The following is an 18,012-nucleotide window of genomic DNA, read 5'->3' on the forward strand; positions in this document are numbered from 1 at the left end:
CCCGAGCTGGAAGCCTCCACCAAAAGGTGGGCCTGCAAACGACTCCACCTGAGACTTAAAGAAGAAGATTAAAGGAGGAGAGAAAGAGAAGGAAAAAAGGAGAACCAAACCCCATCCCTGCCTCATTTTGCCAGTCAGTGGAACAAAAGTTTTCACATTTGCAATGCTGCCTTGTGGATCACTGTGAACAAGAACAAGATTATTTCTGTGATGGAAAACGCAGAATTTGTTGAACTACAGAGCAAAAGGTAATAACTGAGTGTAAACCAGCTCTGTATTCCATGTGTGTTACTACACATCCACATTGCATTTGTACTGCTGAAGGTTAATTGCAATCCAGGGAAGGCACAAGTGGTTTTGTAACAGCGAGGTCTTGCAGGTTGCATTTTGTGTGCGTGTGTTTTTGGGTGTATATGACTGTCACACTAAATCACCATCATAATTAATATCCAGTTGGAAGTAAACCTGACATCTAAGTGTATGTTCTTCTCCTGCAAGTACACACGCACACAAAAACAAACCCACGGTTTTACCATCAGCAGTGCTGCCCGAAGCAATTATGAAGGTTATTATGGCCCAGTTGCGAGTGGCACGGTGGTGCTTGTGTTTGGAGGCTGAATCGACAGGTGAATTCTTTATTATTTTGACTGCTGGCTACTGGAGTTGAACAAATAAATACACAAGGCGCACACAGGCAAGCACGCACACTCACACATGCCCAGACTGCCGGGCCTGACCTGACAGCCGCCTACCCTGTGGTTCCCCGCCAGGTCAGACTCGTTAACTGTATTCCACAGCCATTTAGAGCCACTTAGTGCAGGAAACCGCTCCCTCACTTTCTCTCCATCTCTGGTGTACCGCACTCCGTCACTGACTCACTCTGTCTCTTGCTCTCTCTACCACTCTTGTTTATGACAGGTTTTTCCCCTACCATGAGTTTCTCCCCCATTGACCAAGTTCTGGCCATTTAGCAAAGCCTATTAGGGCCCATTGTCTTTCGTGTGCAATGGCCAGTCAAACCATCTCAGCCTAATCAGAGCGCAGGGAATTCATCTCAATCTTAAGTGGAGAGAAGTGTTTGTTTTTCTCTCAGACTGTCCAAGAGGCAAAAACACACACTGCTCAGCTAAACAGCTCCACAGAGACAGTGATAGGACAGTAAATTGTCAGCTTTCAGTCCATTATATTCAGACAATCATAAATATACAACTGTCACACTCCAACAGCTGGCAATCAATCACATTTAAGCTGTTAGAATATTATAAGCAATTGTTACTGAGTTGCTCAATGATATGCAGGTCACAGCAGGATGTATTAGCATATGTGAGTGTAGCTGTCAAAATTAAGCTGTATTTTGTCACTGCTAACTGCCACATCTGGCACGCACACACTTAAATTGAATTGATCATGCCAATCAGTCAATCAGGCAGTCAGTCATTTAGAAGGATAAACTGCCGGGAAGCCAGCCCAAAAAAAATTTTAAAAAAATCAGTTCAGTAAAGTGCCAAGCCGCCACACAAGACTGAGCAGTGCCACAAAACAAACCAATGCAAAAAGTGAATAATGAGTTAAGTAACAAAAATATAAACAGAGACACGCAGAAATCAATTATGTTAAGTAGACAGTGATTTCCTAAATTAGCCCTCCAGACATCCATTTAATCGATGACAATAATTGAGATCTGTAACTTCTTTACAGCTTCTACATATTCCAAATTCTACGCTGGCCTCGAAGGTTTGACAAATGGAGGAATTAAAACTTAAATATGGCCAAATGCTGAATAAAAGTGGAGATGACAAGCCCGTTTGTCTTGGGATTAATTACAGGATGCTCAATTACTTTTCATTAGTCATGTAATTTGGTTAAATGGCCTTGGGAGTGGAAACCTTTTTATTTAATTGTCTACAAAAACTAAAGAAACATTTAAATTTTGTGATCTGGAGCAGCTGAATTCAAAAAGCTGAGATTATTTGTCTCATATTGGCTTGTAAATGTAGGTATTCAGAGATTTTGTGACATTGCACCACAATAACCTTTCCAGTGGTGACACTGGTGCAGCCCGCGTTCAGTTTTGCTACAGCATTTATTTATTAACCTTTCATGCGGTCTTACTTTACAAAGGCTGACAGTGACAGATAGATAGATAGATAGACAGAGATAGAGTTTGGAGTGAGCATTAACTAACAAATTTGAAATACAGCATATCAAAATATTTATTCAATAAAAGCAAAATGGAGCATTTATGTTTCTAACTGCTGTAAGGTAGACTAGGCTAGTATTAAATGGATAGGCTGGGTTTGTGAAACTCCTCACCACATCCAAAGGTGCTCTGCTGAATGGAGATGAGCAACACTCAGCTAGGTCGTAGTATTTAATCCAGGGGTCTCAAACTCCAGTCCTCCAGGGCTGGTGTCCTGAAACTTTTCCCATGTGTCCCTGTTGCAATACAATTAGTAGGTCATTAGCGAGACTGTATAGAAGTTGAATGCATGCTGAGGTGGCAATTCAGCCATTGGATTCATGTTATAGCAGCTCATGAGTGAATGAACATGGTGCAATAAAAGTACATTTTTCCAAATACTTAAATTTACTGAAGTAGCGTTAGTGGTTGCCACTTCAGCATGCAGTCAAGTTCTACACTCTTGCTAATGACCTACTAATTTTATTCAGGTGTGTTGCAACAGGGACACATGGAAAAGTTTCAGGACACAGGCCCTCGAGGACTGGAGTTCGAGACCCCTGATTTAATCAATGCTCAGTTGGTACTAAGGGGTTTACCCAAAGAAATATCACCTGCACCATTACACCGACACCAGTAACCTGAACCATCGAGTAGAGCAGGGCCAAAAATATTTATGACGATATACATTTGAAAATTTGCGATAACGATATAGCTGACGATATAATTGATACTAGACAAAATACTTTACAACTCCACAACTTTATTAGTGCAAAAAAAAAAAAAAAAAAAAAAATCAATGTATTTTCACTTAAACAAGCAGCTGTTTTGTTTTTTTTTAATGTGAATCAAAGTTATATAAAAATATAACAGTGCAAATGCAAATTCCTTGCTGACAGTTTAACCAAAAGGCATTTCCAGTGGAAAGTGGCCGACATATCCTCAGCATAACCATGTATAATATCCACAAAACTTAAAAAGAGGTTATACACACAATACCGTAATATTATGTTGAAGCACAGTACGTATCACTCCGCGAGGCTCCTGCCTACGGTAGCCATAATGCTCCGACAATCCATCAAACGGTGCGGGTTCATAGCTTAGCAAAGTCGTACTAAAACATTTGACAGATTTTCGAGCGCCGTGTACCACATAAAATCGTTTCGAGGTCAGTAAACACAACCAGAATTCATACATAAGGCAAATATGGATTATAAGGGCACTGTCGATTTTCAGAAAAATCAAGGGATTGATTTTAAGTGTGCCGTATTTTCCAAAAAAAAAAAAAACACGGTAATAACAATGGCCCACTAGCATGCTCTACCAAAAATAGTGCTTTGTGTATCTGACGGACGAAAGCTAAACCAGTTCCACACCACAGAAGTTGCAGCATTTTTACAAACCAATTCTGGTTCATCTGTTTCGTTCAACGATCTGCTTTCGCCTTCTCATTCTCCGTCGCCGCCATGCTTTTTCCACCATGTGCGTATGAAAACAAAGGCACTGCGCATGCGCGTTTTACCCATATTCTATCGCGATATTTAATTTTCTTATCGTTGCCCAAAATTATACTGGTATTACCGTGAACGGTATGATATGGCCCAGCCCTACCATCGACACAAGGCAGGACAAATCCATGCTTTCACACCAAATTCTGACCCTACCATCCAAATGCTCAGAGTTGTCAGACCAGGCAATGTTTTTTCAATCTTCTCTTCTTCAATTTTTATGAGCTCGTAAACTGTAGCTTTAGTTTCCTGTTCTTAGCTGTGTGGAGTGACACTGAGTGTGGTCTTCTGTTCCCATCTGCATCAAGGTTTGAAGTGTTGCTCAGAGATGCAATCATGCCTTGTTCAGAGTCACTCAAATCACCTTTCTTCCCCAATCTAATGCTTGATTTGGACTTCAGTAGGTCATCTTGACCTGGTCTATTTGTGCTAACAAGCAGTTGAACAGCAGCCAAAAACTGTATATTTTCCTGTAATTGGTAGCCTTTCTGTCAGAAGTTAAGGTGCACAAGAGAACAGCAACAGGATGCAAAATTTGTAACAAATGCAAGCAACAGCTTAAGGGGCTATGAAAAATTTACCAAAATAATTCACACTAAAGTAGACAAAACAAAAACAGAGTAGTCCTCTTCAACTGAAATAATGTATTTTTCATGCAGTTTTGCTGTTACAGCACACCGGTCATAAAGAAACAAACCACATCCAAGACAGTATAGTCTGATACAGCAAGAAAGTCAGGAACCTGTAATGCAGAATAAAGAAAACTGAGTATATTTGATCACAAGACAATAAAATTCCTATGAATGAAAAAAGAAAAGGGTCAAATTTAAGTCATTTTTTAGTTGTATACACTTGCAACCAGTTTCTTCTCCTATAATAATCTTACTTGTACAGTTTCATCAAACCATGGAGCTAGAAATGTATGATGAATATGTTAAAGGGACATGCTGAATTCTCCTTCTAACCTCTTATTTTTATGAGCCCCAGAGCAATTAATTATTTTTTTTCTTGCTGTTAGTGTCATATCACAGGCCCTGTGCTGTCTTTATTGTGTTCATCATTGTTTATGGGCAGTGACAGGAAATGTCACATCTGTCACCTATTATGAGGCGCTAATAAAATTTATGTGTGAATTATTCTCTCCCACTGAGGCTGTACCTCTCTAAAATAAGTTCAGGTGTGCTAAAGAATGGCACATAATCATGCAGTATTCACTCCATTTTTTCTTATCATCATAGCCTCTCCAATCACAAACAGTTCCTTCCTCATTAATGCAACAGTCATAACTGAGCTTCATTCATTTTTAACAAATCACAGCATTCTCAAGAATTTTCAAACCTTCCCAAATGTTACCGGCACCAGACCTAGGGGAATCTGGACCGACAGCTGGAGGCAGAGGAGCGGGACGGCCCCACTAAGCCGGGGGTCGGAGTAGATAGGTTCGGCCGGATGGCTCCCCGGCCTCAATCGGCGATGGGGAGTGTGGTGGGGCGTGGTCTGCGGTGCCGTGCGGGCGCACCTGCACGGCATCCGCAATCACGCCCCTCGTGTTAAAACACGGGGACTCAGGGGTTGGTGTTTGTGGTGGTGTGATGCAATTGTTAAATAAAGATGGCTCAAAACATGGATCTGTGGTTCCGTCGTGCCATAATTCCACCACAGCAAAATAAATGCAAACTAATTCAAAATAACTTTACATACTCACAACTTAAAACACTTACGGCTAAAGCATAACAACATACCAAAATAACCCATCTCGCATTCACACAACCTTTCCCCACATTCGCGCCATATACTATTACTTTTGAACATGGCGTCCCCGAACGCAACACAACATAGCGGCGGACGACTGCAAATGTTGTTTCACCAACTTACAGCTTTCCCCGTAACACATGTACTCAGTACTGCTTGGCTAACACTAAAACAAACACTACAACACATTTTCTGAAGTCGCAGGTTGCCACTGTCATAGCATATACTTATAGTGCTACGTAACATAATAGCATTATGCCGATGATACAGTAATGCTCATTACAACAAAATACCACAAAACGACATCATCACAATCATCTCAAAGTATGGCCGAAAAGTTGTTACTCAACTTACATGACATTCAGAACCAGTTCGGTAACATAAAAGTTTGTTTGTCAGTACCTGTGGATTAATAGGGAGGACACCGAAGTTAGCGTCTTGCTTAGGCCGGAGCTCATTTATTTCTGAGCTGCGCATGCGCAGAGCCTATAGCGAGTCTCTGGTAGTTCCACAGCAGTGCAAGAGCACCATCTACTGGCATAATGAGATATAACCTTGGTCTGGCAACGCATAACAGTGTCAAAATAAGTCACAATAATAAAAAAAAAATAAGGGGGTATTTGGTTTCCTTACAAAACTAACATGTAGCCTTTTCCAACCTGCTACACAAACATAAATCCCCCCACAAAAGAAGCATTGCTGATTGGGTTCACCTACAAAGCAAGGCGGTCTATAATAGTTAAATTACAAGCATCAATTAGTATGTCACTCTACCCATCCATTACTATTCAATTCATCCAAATCATTGAAATTTAATCTTTTATTAGGTGCATACTAAAATGCAGCAGGTTCACATTTGGCATCCAGTCTCTGACAGAGCACTGTGACACAGCAACTGAGATAAACATATATAAATCCATGACTAACAGCACAGTATATTGTCAGAGCCAAACAGCCTCCAATGATAGTGTGGTATAGTGAACAGAGATATGCAGCAGGAGGCCTGCACCGGGATGACTATGTATAAATTAAACCCAATTTCAATCCCAAACTATCCCCCGTTCCCGATCTCATTTTAGCCCAATTTCATGTAGGATTGCATGTTGGACAACAACTGAGGAGGTCATAATGCATGATTACCTGTCAGAACAATCTGGTTCTAGTGCCAGTGTCCGACATGTTATCCAAAAACAAATGCTGAATACATTTAGAGTTTGAAATATAAACAGTTTCCTAACTTTCAAAAGAAATGGCAGTCTATTCCCAATGCGTCACAGTCAGCAACAGCAGGGCGTACCCTTTTTACTTGCGCTTTTATGCCTTAAATTTCTTGGTAAAATCTGTTTTGGTGATTTATATTTACAAAATAATAACCATATAACCCTCCATATTTCTTAATTTGTTCATCAAGGCTGTGAAAATCAATCTTTCTCAAGGTATTCTATCAAAGAAAGAAACTCCAGTCTTGTGAAAGCATTGAAGTAAAAATTTTGGTCAAATCTCTCTTAGATCGATTCATCTGTGTAGTGTAAATAGAGACATTGTGCTGCGGAAACATTAAGTAATGTGTAGTGTTCAATGCTGGCAAGCAGACATGTGCAAACCGAGCATCAGAATGGGGAAGAAAAGTGATTTAAGTGATTTTGAACATGGCGTGTGGTTGTTGGTGCTAGACGGCCCAGTCTGAGTATTTTAGAAAAGGCTGATCTGCCAAAGGAAACTTTAAATAACTATTCTTTACAATCAAGGTATGCAAAAGAGCATCTATGAATGCACAGCATTCATTTCATATCGTATTGTGGATGTGCCAGTGTGCCATATTTTCAATGTATGACTAATAAAATGGCCACTTACTAAAGAGAGCTGATTTTTCCAGAGACTTCCCATGAAGAAATGATCACGTGTGTCACGTGATTAACCTAAAGCCTGTGTGAATCCTCGGATGCATTGTCAAATAGGAAACCATCCAATAAAAATAAGCGCAACAACCATGGAGCTAATATTATTTTTAGAAGTGTTTAGCTCTCAGTTTAGTTTTAAAACTATGAAAGCATCATAATACAGTTGTCAAACCATCGCTAAAAGAAAAGTTAGCTAAGCCGCTACAAGGACTTAATTGGCCAGGCTCACATCAGACACCCTGACATGTTGTAGCAGGAAAAGCAGTGTAATTAATAGGGCCTCAGCGGCTGTACTTCTACACTGGCACACACAGAATAATAAACATCATTGTGGTTATTAATTACACCTGCTCTTTTCCTGCTATAAGTCAACATGCCTGAAGTGAGAAAGACAATTTGCTGGCATTATAAATATACACGTCACAAAATACATTAATTAGAAGGCAGCTTGTGAACCTGTTAGCACAAGAGGCAACTAACGCCAAGCAGTAGGTAGTGATGGGATTATTACTGTCGCCTCAACCAATAATAAATCCTTCTTTGGAAAGAGATCCTGCCCAGAAATATAAAGGAAACGCTGAAGCACTTGAGGATGACAGCTAATAAGATGTTCACCCCTACTTTACCTAGCTAATTAAGTGGAAGGCAACAAACTATGAGAGGAAAAGTCTAGACAGAGTGCTGACAAGGTCGGAAGTTCATTTTACTCTGTTTGATAGCCTTTTTTTTTCAGTGGCTGGCCAGTGGATGGAGCAAACAACCCAAGGGCTACTTTTTTAAAACCTCTGTATTTATATGCTCATTTTTATTATTTATTTAATGGTGGTAAACAACATGGCTTCAAGCAGTTTGTATGAACACTGTAAGTTTAGCGTAGGCATTGGTGTAAAATGATCACTGCTGGTATCAAATAATTAGTGAACTCAATACACAATAATTGCGTTTTTCATTCATGTAATAAATCATATTGTGGTTTGATGGGCTTTGTTGGATATCCCAGCAAACATGGCTGAAACCCCAATATCATCTCCCAGGGTGCAACTGCTGAAACATATCTGAGCGGTGTTGACATCGTTTTCCAATGAGGTCTAGTCAGACAATGTTTTACATTTACATTTAAATTAAGCCATTTGCAGTTATGTACACAGGATTTCTGTCTCATTTGTTGCCTATTGTCTGCTGTCCCCAACATCAGCATAATGTAGCTTACACCCAGGGACCAGGACTGAACTGGTAATCAGGCATACTGGGTAGCTTTATTTTTATTTTCTTATTTTTTATTTTTTTGAACAATTACGGTGAGCCGCCTGGATCAAAAATGCCATGGCTGATTTCTTTGTCCAGCCCTGCCAGGGACACAACTAAAATGTTATATTGATGTAAAGTCAAGTATCTCAGTAGGATAAGAAACTGGGTTAAAAAACCTGAGATCACAAATATTTTGTTTATTTCATTTTTATGTGATTTGATTTTTTATAAAATCAACAAGTACCTCAAACCAATAGCAACGTTGTTTAACTGTCATAGATAAGGCAGGTGGACTCAAGATGCGGACTCAGGGGATCTTGCACATTCAGTGTTTACTTACACTGAATGTGCAACAATGAATGCAAATGACGGAATTGTTAGTCAGCAGATCACTGGGCTCCAGATCAGGCAGTTCCTCCCCCTCTCAATAACTTTTCCGGGGTCACCTTCATCAGATGCACAGATGAGAACAAATGGGTAAGAAAGGAGTATAAGCAAACACTATGAAGAGTGGGGTGGAAACAACACTGACTGTTTCCTGCTTAACAATACAGCATAAATTGAATGTGATCCCTCTCCTTAGGTAGCAGCCAGCTGAGTTAATTGTTAGAGGTGTGCTGGACTGAAGGGCAGGAGGCAAAAGGACCCGCCCCTGCAACAGAAGGTGTGGTTAATCCAAACACACACACATATACACACCTTAATACACAGTCAGAGGAGAGGAGAGAGGATGAGCCAGCACAGGAGGGCTGGAGGACCGTGGCATTAACTTTCCATCCAACCATTCTCTTCCGTTTCTCCTTGTCAGGGTCGCAGGGGGGCTGGAGCCTGTCCCAGCTGTCTTAGGGCGAGAGGCAGCTACACCCTGGACAGGTCGCCAGTCTAACACATAGAGACAAACAACCATTTGCACTATGGGCAATTTAGAGTTACCACTTAACCTAACCCCACTAACTGCATGTCTTTGGACTGTGGGAGGAAGCCGATGTATCCGGAGAGAACCCAAGCAAACACAGGAAGAACATGTAAACTCCACACAGAAAGACCCCGGCCTATTGGTGGAACTGAATTGCTGTGAGGCAACAGTGCTAATCCACCATGCCACCGTGCTGCCCTGGCTTTAACTTTAACTTTGGAATTGTTTTTCAACCATAGATGTTGACAAAAATTCTCAACTGAAAGTTTTCAGTCTCTAAAAGTTCACTGCAGTCCTATTTTAGAGCTTTACCAAGAAAGATTGTCACTAGCAGTAACTATACTGCTGTATAACCAGAATACAACCAGTTGGAGACCATGCATGGAGTCCCCTATTGCAAAGAGACACATCACAGACCAGTTGCATTCATCAAGACAGGCGAGCTCAGATTGATTGCAATGTTGTGACAATTTGTCTGCAATTATTTGCAAGCATTGCCCCATCTCTCTGAGAGTGATGGATAGTCGTGTGCCACATCTACTTGCAATCAATCTCCAACAGCAAAATTAATAAAGTGCAATCATTTCGCATTATTCAAGTATGACTGAGCCCTAAAGGAATCAAATTAGAATTTGAGTATTAGGAGCTTTAAATCTTAATCATCAATACCTTAGACAGAAGAACCTTGTCATATAATACCTACCTAATCATACATACATACATACATACATACATACATACATACCTTATCTTATATATTAAGCGGCCAGTAATAAATACCAACAATCCAACTTTTACAAGAAGTTATAATTTGGCTTTACAGAAATTGGGTTAGTCACTATTAAAGCTGGGTTAGTATGAGGACAATTAAATGCTACAGTAGATATGGATATCAACATTAGTATAATGATAATAGTCATATAACTGCTAAATAAATGTGCACTACTACGTAACTAATGATACTTAGAGTAATTAGGTGAGCACTGTTGCAAGTACAACTCAAGTAAAATTGTGGCAGTGGCTGCATTGTTTCACTGCCAGCAACACTTTTATTAGCAGCCACTACACTGATCCAAGTACTTGTGGGTCTCTTTTCATTTCTCATCTTTATAATTTTGTATTTTTATTGTTGCACAAAAAATGAAAGGTCTAAATAGGATCATACATCTCTATTTTTAACATCCTTTGGTTTTTTAGAACTTCTGAAGCCAGACAAGTGAGTCCGATTATTTGATTTAAAATGTATTTGAAGGCCAAGAAAGTTTAATAAATAAATCAGATAAATTATGTAATTAATGAAATAGCTCAAAGAAGCTCTTACATTACACAAAAAGCTTATAGGAAATCTTTACTTTGGCGTTTTATTTGAATCAAATTGAATAAAACCCACCATTAGTAGACAAAATGGTTTAGCGAAATGAATGGTGGAAGACATTTGGCAGCTTACCTCATTTTGCAAAGCATTAGATAATTGTAAGAGTTTTTCTTCCAAGTGCTTCATGTGGAAACTTTGCTTTCTCCCATATCAACTTATTTATTTAAGCATCCTAGATAGAGATAAATACCACTGGTACCACTGTTGTCTTTGCTGCACCCGTAGAAAAACAGGTGAAACGATGCCTTTTTTGGAACAGTGAAGAAAAATCCTCTCTTCACAGAGTTACTGTTCAATCATTTAAGGGGTGAAGAGCCCGTGTGCTTTTCTATTGATTGCCTATTTTCTATACTTTTTTCCACCACTCATTGGCTTCATAGGGAAAGCGCATACAGTCGGTTAGAAAATGGTGCCCCCCTGCAACTTAGGAGAATTTATTTATAACCACACTAGATTCATTCCCTTAAGCATATTCACAGGGTGGAAACATAGCTTGATCCCTAGACCTGCTGCTAAACAATTGACTTCCCACTCTGTAAGGATGTGTAAATACCCACAAGGAAATGAAAAGAAATAACTTGTAAGAATTTCCTGTTTACTAAAATAGTAAATGTTTGAACCGATTTCTAATTTTTCTCATATGTTCATATTGTTTACTTACAAATGTGATGAGTAAATCGTAGCATTTAGGAAACAAACTGGCTTTTGCCTTTTCTTTTCTAGTCATTATACCTTGGTAAGTAGCTGGTTGGTGTTTTTTAGATAAATCTGTCACTTCCATGCAAACTACAGGTGACTGCAGACATTTACTGGTGACCAGAGTAACCACAAGGAGGTTTTTGCCCACTGGTTAGGGAATACACATTTTTCCCTAGCAACAAGTGGGTCAATGGGAGAAAATGGGGGTCACTGACCATTCTGTAGCCCTGTGAGATTGGGACTACCAATCATTTTCCTGGGAGGTGCCATCAACTTACACCAATTACACCTAATTCGATTAATCCTGAACTGTCAGCATGACAAAAACTGTTCTGTGTACATTTACACTGTGTGTGAATGGCCGATTTCTGTGTGTGTGTGTGAGTTCATGCACGTATTTGTGTGTGTTTCATTTAGTGTAGAACTACATTTATGCACTGTCAATTAGCATATCTTTCCTTTGCAAAGTACTGTACTCCTGAGGCACCAAGCTCCCCACTATTTCCCACATGGGACTATATCACAATAATTTAGGGAAAAGGTTCAGTTTTAGAAAACACAAAACTGCAGAGGGGGAGCGTGTGATGTAACAGAAACGTGAACGGCGATGACGCAGATGGGATGCGGGAGAATTAACTGTGTCAGTGAAGCTATAATTAATCTATTTTTAGTGTTGCTTTAAAATCTCTGATTATGAAGATGAAAACAAATGCACAGTAGCAACCCTAAAGCATGAGGATTTTATTTATGGAGACTAAATCCACCATGTTATACAAGACTTAGGAACACTTTCAAAAAGGAAATAAATGGAAATCCCATGCAATATATTCAGCATGCACACCCCAGAAAGCTGAATTAACTGGCATATAAGTTTATCATCTAAAACATTTTTCCAGTGCTTTTGGATTGTCACCTTTCATAGTCAAACACATGCAGAGGAGGGGCTCTCAGTAGGTAAACCACAAAGTGATCATCTGTTTTAATTTCACTTCAATACTGTAGGTCTAAAGACTAAATTATATAGATGTGAATTCCAGTCAGAAAAAAGCTTAAATGTATATCCAAAATGTTTGTTTTTCTTCTTTTTGTTTTAAGGATGCAGGTCCATTTTTCAGTAGAGCACCTGCTCTCAGACTTCTTGACTGGTCAGCCTCAGAGTGTCATGCATGTATGTCAGACATGCAGGAAGAAGCACAATAGCCCCTCGGGGACAGTCCTGTTTTCTTTCCTGTTTCCCTCCACACCTTAGACTTCAGACAGTTTATGGCTGACTGCTATCATGGGCTGTATCAGCGGGGACCTGGCTTTGTCAAGTGATGTCGGCTGAACCACCTACAGCTCAGCGTCTCTGAGAAAAAAGAAAAAAAAAAGCTGGAGTGGAGTTTAGGAGAAAGGAGACCCCCTTGTCACCTGACTTCATGAAAGGAACGGATGCAGAGGTGCTTGAGGACTACAGATACCTGGGAGACCAATGCCTCTCATCTCTTTTAAGCCTCTCTGGATGAACACAGGAGTAACTTTGGCGTCAGACTGTTACCATTAAAGGGCAACACTGAACACTACAGGAGATCCTTCCTCCCAGTGGTCATCAGTCTGCACAGCTCCACTCTCACTGCTGGACTCTGACAAGGATTATTATCTTGCACAGCAATTGCGTGCTTCAAACTCAGTCCAGTGCTGTTAACACTTTCATCTCTCAGATTTATTTATTTTATTTTTTGGCGTGGGAGGGTATCAAATCTACTTGCTGTGTAGTGCATCTATTGTCGTAAAGCAGCTCATAACTTAATAATTCTGCTTTTAATTGTTAATACTTCACAGCGTGGCTCACACTTGTTAAGTGAATAAGGAACATATGTAAACGATGAGGAAGGGAAATGCTGGCGAATGATGGCTGCAAGGAGGGAGGGGCTTCTATCATGGCTTCTGAAGTCAGCAGATCCTCATGGCCTGTTATGCAAAAAGAGAAAGAAGAAAGAAGTGGTGTGCAGAATTTACCACACACATTTATGTTGGCAGAAAGTGCTCGTTGCATGGTTTCTGCATGCTGCAGCTAAATTATTAATACATTTGTAACATTGCAACGTGAGTTTTTGCTCACTGTCTGTGATTTATATCTGACTATAGTAATCTGTACATTGTACTGTCGCTCACACAATCCTCTTCCAGGTTCAATAATACTAAAATCCCTTTTTTCATGTAGAAGAAGGGATTGTAAGAGATTGTAGGGCAGACTGAACTAGACAGCACACTTGGATTGCACGTCATGTTGTTTTTGATTGATTGACACACAATTTTACACTATTTTTCCAAAAGTATTTGCTCATCTGCCTTCGCATGCATATGAACTTGACGTACATCCCATTCTTAATCCATAGAGTTTAATATGATGTCATCCCACCCTTTGAGCTATAACAGTTACAACTCTTCTGAGAAGGCTTTCCACAAGGTTTAGGAGCGTGTTTATGGGAATTTCTGACCATTCTTCCAGAAGCACATTTGTGGTCAGACAATGATGATGGAGGAGAAGGCAAAGAACGCAGTCTCAGCTCTAATTCATCCCAAAGGTGTTCTATCGAGTTGAGTCCTCACCTCAACTCTATCGAGTTGAGGGTGAGGCCAGTCAGGTTTTTCCACACTAAACCTGCTCATCCATGTCTTTATGGACCTTGTCATCCCCAAACTGTTTCCACAAAGTCGGGAGCATGAAATTGTTCAAAATGTCTTGGTACAGAAGAAGCTGAAGCATTAAGTTCATTGTACTCGAACTAAGAGGCCAAGCCCAATCTCTAAAAAACAACCTCAGAAGGCTCTGGTTTAAATTCTCCCACAAATAATGGCATAGTTTTTGTAGGACAGCAGTTCAATGGCAAAATGACAAAGCAACCTTGGTTTTAGATAGGAATATAACCAGAGTACAACCAGTTGGAAACCAGCTGAATCAAGTTTCCTATTACAAAGAGAGATATTGCAGATGATTTGTGCTCAGAATAAATGTAAAATGTTGGCTGTATGCTTTTATAAATTAGATTCCAATTATTTGAAAACCTTCGCCACTCTCTGAGATTAATTGCGGTCAGTCTGAGTTGGATTGTGATCATTTTGAGACAGGCCTTCATCCACCAGGAAACCTGTGTAATCAACTTCTGATCAAAAGTGGTTTCACAGAGGTTGAGCATGCACAACGTTCAGCCTATGGGCGCCCAGTCGATCACTGCAACTACTTGCAATTGGTCTCCAACAGCAAAAAAATTGAAAGCAATCACTTTCAAACCACAGTTTTTTCCTAGTTGCAAGGAGGCTGTTGTCCTATTTTTACTCTAGTATATCTGAGCAACAAAGCAACCAAATTAGAATTTAAGTATCAGGAAGTTTACATCTTTGCCATGAGTGTCCAAGGCAAACTAACCTTATCATATATACCAAGAGGCCAAGTTATAATTTAAGTCATAATTTCCCTTTGATAGAAATTAAGCTAGCCGTTATTAAAGCCTGGCTCGTATAAGAACAATTTTAAAAAGTAGCTATGGATATTAACATTAGTATAATGATCTGTATAATTGATCAATAACTGTCCACAACTATGATACCGATGATAGTTAGCTTAATTAGTAGAGCACTGTTGCAAGTACATCTTAAGTGAAATTATGGCTTCATTGTTTCTCTGCCAGCTTACAGCTTCATGAGGGAGCAGCAGTAAAGACGTTTCTGTCACCTGTTTTCTTTTTTCTAATCATACCCGTAATGTTTCAAGGACAGTTGTTTCTTAAGCCTCATTAATTTTGGACTGTCAGCCACAGGGCAATTGTTTTCCCTGCTGAACAGGTCTTCTGTGACAAGGCAACTTAATAATAAGAGAGTGAAGAGAGTGTTCACTTATTCACAAGGTTTAGAGTAAAACTAGGAGACACGCACACACATTCACACATCAGACGAAGGTGAATGAAGCAGTGCGGCCCATCCACTCTCACAGCAGTAACAGCTTCGGTCCTCCACAACACATATCCATCCACAAGAGCAGTTTGCTCGTGCGTCACACATTTGTCCTTTTTGCATTATTCATTCAAATGTGCTCATCTGTTTTAATATTCTAAGATCTTCCCATAGCTTTTTATTCTCTCCCTGCGTCACTTTAATGACAGTGCCGGTGCTGGAATTGAATGATTTCAAACAAACAAACATTATTATCGCAGCCCAGGCCATTCATTCATTTCTTATTCATATTTATCTGTTTTCAATTGTTCTAGCTAGTAATTGGAAAAAAAATTGCTGTGATGGCAAACACTTTTGAATACAATAACAAATGCGCTCCCATCAGTGGATAAACAGCAACTTGCCAGTCAAATACTGACTGAAAGCCTGTAAATGCTATTAAATTCCAATTCAGACAATACAAAAATATGAATGTTCCATCTAAAAAGCCTGTTACACAGCTATTGCTTGTGATTTCATTCGCAAATTAGGATGAAATGTGGATTTTTTTTAAAACTCTGTCATGATCTAAACTTTCATTAACTGGCAGCAAAGCATTACATCAACGCAAATACTCCCTGGTTGCTTTTTTAGAGTACCACAGCATCTCTGCAGCCACCTCCCTGGGGCCCTGGACACCAAGGGAGTGAGTCGTTTAAATCATGGTCTATTTAAAACATAGGCACATAGGAGGCTGGCTGGAGCTCGCTTGCTGGATAGTTGGCAAATATTTTCTAAATCCTAAGCAATGACAACAGTGAGCTTGGGGAGGAAGACAGAAGGAATGAAAGAGAATAAAAATGAGATGAGCACAAAATAGGGAGCCGCCAACCAGCCAAACATGGGAAATGTGCCCATAATTAAGAAATCTAATTTATTTTATCACAGCAAAATGTAATGTTGGAGGTCTGCAGTGTAATAATTCGCTTTAGAGTCTCATATTCCTCACACTCCACATTATCTCATTATTGTGATCTACAATTTGTGTCTTAAACGACATCTTGTCTGGAAAAAGTCTTATTTGAGTGTTTTGGAGAAAATAAATCCCACCATAAGAAATTAACAGAACAGTTTGAACATTAAAAAAAATCCAGTTGCTGAAGTCAATAAATATTTAGATTTTACACATGAAATGCCTTCTCACTTCAACCTGACAACATCAGCAAAAGCACATCTGTTTATTCAGTTCTCGGGTCGAAACCACCACACGCAACTCCCACCTCCCCCACCCTCTGTACAAGCTGGATTTCTATGCATGGACGGGCTGCAGATGTGTCCAACTAACAGGCCAGTAGCAAGTGAGTAAATTCTCAAACAAGTGTGCAAAGGACAAACGCGGTTCCACTGACATGTTCAGTCAGCGTTGTTGAATAATGGATTCTGCCTCGTGAAACTGAATTGGTCATGTTTTTTTAATGTCAGCGTGAACTTTGACCTTGCATGTGCTTTCCTAAAACAAAACATCCTTCCCAATCAGAAGAGAAACAGGCTCTATAATTATCATTGCAACAACAGATAAATGTGTCACCCAAATATTCACTGACTCGTGAATAATAAGAACGTGATTTTAAATTAACATTTCTGCAAAGTTACAAAGAGTTCACAGTCAAATTATCGGCTACATGTTAGCCGACCATGTATTTCATTTGTTTTCCTCACGCTGTCTTCTTTTGCTGTAACTACAGCGCAATGCACTCAGTTATATAAAGGCAATAAATGCACGGCCAACAGCAGCTAGGAGCACAAACATGGCTGTTTACGCATGCATTTTCTTTACAATGCTTAAAATACTAATATCATAATAAATACAGTAGCCACTGTTTGGTCGTCCTTCCACTCTTACAACCACTCCAAATCGCAACACTTTTGGCTGCAAAAATGATGCATAGCAATTGGCCGTTGTCCAGACAGCAGTTTTGTTTTCTTTAAATGTTACGTGGGAAAACAAATGTGCAGACTGTATTTTCTTGCGGTCTTAGCTGCCGACATCTTCTCCATTTAAAATTCACATCTCCGCTTCATTTGTCAAAGATGAAGCTCAAACTCTACCGAGTCACGTACAACCAGCTTTTCTTTTGCTGAATAAGTTCATGCTTCAAGGTCAATTTTGAGCATTAAAAGGGTGGTATAAAATGCCTCAGAGAAAAGGGGAAGACAATACTGAAATGGTGCTCATAAAGCCTTTTTGTTAAATATGGCTATGAGATTTATACATCGGGTGACTGATAAGATGTTAGGGAAATAAAGGATCCGCTATAACTGATAGAAAACTGTATAAGAAACTGTCCTTTAGGAAGGGTACAGGAAGACGCCAATGTAGACCAGCTTTTTGCTCAAGCTAAGATGGAAGCAAAACGAAAGGTTCATTGGAGAATATATCTTGAAACTGTTATTTTCCCACAATCCTACTGGGGTTAGCGTAAGGACAAATCCAGCAGAAGGCCATATTGAGTTAATGGGCA

Source organism: Pelmatolapia mariae, linkage group LG10_11, assembly GCF_036321145.2.
Source record: "Pelmatolapia mariae isolate MD_Pm_ZW linkage group LG10_11, Pm_UMD_F_2, whole genome shotgun sequence".
Taxonomy (NCBI): domain Eukaryota; kingdom Metazoa; phylum Chordata; class Actinopteri; order Cichliformes; family Cichlidae; genus Pelmatolapia; species Pelmatolapia mariae.